Raw genomic sequence first — 3,260 nt, 5'->3', positions numbered from 1 at the left:
ACAGTTCTGGGGATGGGTCTAGAATGGGAGCAATATGGCATCATGGCAGGTGGGTGGTGAAACAATGGTGTTTTGAGTGAGGGGTGGAGCAAGTGGTTGTTGAATGAGTGTTAGTTTTTGAATGTGCCTAACCTTGTATGTGTGAAGTTTTTTATTGCAGGTTGTATTTAATGTTGAGAGTAAATTTTTTTAATTATAATAAAAAAAAACCCAGCTGGGGGATTTCTTTTTTTTCCCCTGGCTGAGTTTTTTTTTTTTTCCCTTGGTCCCGGCCACTCTGCAAGGTGATGTTCATCGCCAATGTTTGGGCAGAGGTCAGGCTTGGGCCGGGGTTTTTGCAGGCAGGGTGATTTTTGAGGCCTCTGGGAATGCTGTTCCCGGGGAGCAGTGCAGACATGGGGTGATGTCCCGTTGTGGTAGGCTGGTCGCAGAATGGATCGGCGAGAGTGAGGGGTAGCTTGTGTGGTGGCTGAATGAGTGGTATGTTTTGAATGTATAAACCTTGTTTGATTATGTGGTGTTTTTTTATGTTTCTCTGCAGGTTGTGTGTGGAGTTGAGGTTTTTTTTTTTTGTTCAGAGTGTTACAAAAAAATATAATAAAACCTAGACAGGGGATTTTCCCCCCCCCCGGCTGGGCATGTGTGTGTTGGGTGTGCTGTATTCTCCCCCCACCCTGGTCCCAGAAACACTGTAAGGGAGTTCATTGCCAATGTTTGGGTGGAGGTTGGGCTTGGGCTGAAGTTTTTGCAAGGAGGATGGTTTTTCTAGGCCTCTGGGAACACCGGTCCTGGGGAGCGCTGTCCTGGAATGTGGCATTTGCCTGTCATTGTATGTTGTGTAGTGAATGGTCAAGGGAAGATGATTGATGATCATGCAGTTGAAGGGTGTGGGGAATCAGTGTTGAAGAGGACCAGCTTGTGAAGCAGGTGGGCTAAACTTTATTGTTTAGTGTTAGGATTGTAAATTCTTTTGAGGGGCTTTGTAGTTTCTAATGTAATGACGCTTTATGATTTTTTTTTTTTTTTTGTTTTTGTGTGCAGGCATGGAAGTAGGGGGCCCATTGAGATGAGTGGAGCTCAGTCACTTTCTGCCTAGGAATACAAATTGTGGAGATGATGTCACCTCGAAGAGGCAAACTTAGAGATATAAAGCAATAGACTGAGAATGTAGTGGGAGGGAGAAACGTGGAAAAGACTACTAGCTAGAGAATCACAGGTACTAAATACTTGCGCTGACTCTAAAGGTAATGATGAATTTTTGAGGTCAAATGCATTTTCAAAAATAATGAGTGAGAAGTGATGAAATGTAATTTGTAGGAAGTATTTGATCAACTTGAGAGTAATTTTTGTCTCTAGTAAAAGTATATTGTAGAATTAAAATGTAAAAAATGATATGGGAAAACTTACTGGAAATAGCAATGGACCAATTTAAACATAAAAATTAATAAAAAAAAATTACAGGCAGTAATGTATCCCTATTGGAATCACAGTAAAAACTGAAATAACAAATGAAAGTACAAAACTAAGTGGGTGTTGTTAATACCTATGGTTAAAGATTGCCAATTGGAGGGTGCTGTGGTGGGGAATTGTTACAGGCATTGACAGCTCTTGCTTGAGGACTATTGTGGCAATAATGTTTGTATGTGATAATTTAAGTGAGAATTAGTCATTAGAGGGAGAGTTGTCAATACCTATAGATAAACGTAACTCTTGACAGGTTAAAAGAAAGCATGTGCATTACTGGCTCCTAAGTATATTTAACCTTTACACAATTACAAATAGTTTTTGAAATTACTTTGAGTAGTTTTGAAGAAATGTAGAATACTACTTGGGCATAAATGATGTCCAATTGAACCACTGATGTTAATGGGACACTAGCAGGCATGAATTGTGTCTGAGTAGTATCATAAGGAAAATATCAAACTAGGCAGTAAAGATGGAATGCTAATATGGCTGTGTTTAATTACCTTAATTGCAGCAAGAGCTAATTTTAGTAGTTAAACTACTCCTTAATAGGGTTCTAAGGTATCTTAAAAGAAAGTGATTGCAATAAAGTTTAAATAAAGTTTTCTTTGATCTGTTTTGTGTCTCCTGTGTTTTTTTTGTGTCTGTGTTTTTGGTTTTTTTTTCTGTCTGTAGGGTTTTTTTGTGTGTCTGTCCGATGTCTCATGATTTGGTTGTCTCTCCGGTTTTTGTCATTGATGTAGTTTTGTCTTTGATTTTGTTGTGTCTCTCTTTCTGTCTTTGTGTGGGTTTGTTTTTGTTTCATGTGTGGTTAGAGGAGGGAGTTATCTGTATTGGTCTTTAGGGGTTGTGTTTTTTTTTTTTTGGCATGCATTAGTGTTGGTCTTGGTCTTTGGGGGTTTTGGTTTTATTGTGTGCATCAGTCTTGGTCTTTGGTGGTTGTGTGGTTGTTTTTTTTTAATGCATGTTGGTATTGGTCTTTAGGGGTTGTGGGTTTTTTGTGCACATCAGTCTTGGTGTTTGGGCTTGTGTAGTTTTTTTTTTTGTGTGTTTGCTATTTAAAATGTAAATAGCAGCAGTAGAAAATGGCATGCTTCCTGGGGGTAACAAACACAAATATATTACAAAATAATAGTATTTCTAAAAAATTACTCCCAGGTCATGTGCCATTTTCTACTGCTGCACTAGATGTATTATTATTAATTGTTTCTTATACCATGTCTATCAATTATTAGTATTCCATGTGGGAGTAATGTCTGATTTGAATAATCAAAAAACCCCAAAGATCATGGTAACAATTCATTACTCCCACTTAGAATGCTAATTAATTAGTTATCATGCAGAATAAGCAGCAAATAAGATGCAAATTTTTTTTTTCCCACAACACACAGAGGCACACAAATAGAATGCACCTTCTGGGGGGGGGGAAGCTACCACTGCACGCATCTGGAGAACTTCGGGACTATAGAGAGCAACAGCAAGACGCATAGAATACAGCTGGAGGACTTCAGGACTAGAGAGAGGAATGTCGGCACCAAAGAGTACAGCCCGAGAACTTCCGGACCATAGAGACGAACGTCGGGACCATAGAGTATAGCCGGAGGACTTCCGGACCATAGAGACCAACTTCCGGACCATAGAGTACAGCCGGAGGACTTCCGGACCATAGAGACGAACGTCGGGACCATAGAGTACAGCCGGAGGACTTCCGGACCATAGAGACGAACGTCGGGACCATAGAGTACAGCGGAGGACTTCCGGACCATAGAGACAGACTTCCGGACCATAGAGTGCAG

The 3,260-nt window shown here is 40.2% G+C and overlaps 1 long non-coding RNA gene across 1 annotated transcript; it reads left to right on the top strand.

Moving 5' to 3' along the window:
* LOC142090740 (uncharacterized) lies at positions 1 to 2,081 on the top strand. The gene is made up of 2 exons (XR_012676629.1): positions 1 to 927; positions 1,042 to 2,081. It is a non-coding gene; the product is annotated as an uncharacterized LOC142090740 (long non-coding RNA).
* The last annotated feature ends 1,179 nt before the right edge of the window (positions 2,082 to 3,260 follow it).

The sequence above is a fragment of the Calonectris borealis genome, chromosome 19 (genome assembly GCF_964195595.1).
Source record: "Calonectris borealis chromosome 19, bCalBor7.hap1.2, whole genome shotgun sequence".
Taxonomy (NCBI): Eukaryota; Metazoa; Chordata; class Aves; order Procellariiformes; family Procellariidae; genus Calonectris; species Calonectris borealis.
The sequence above is the reverse complement of the archived record's forward strand: the minus strand, read 5'-3'. Positions and strand labels throughout refer to the sequence as shown.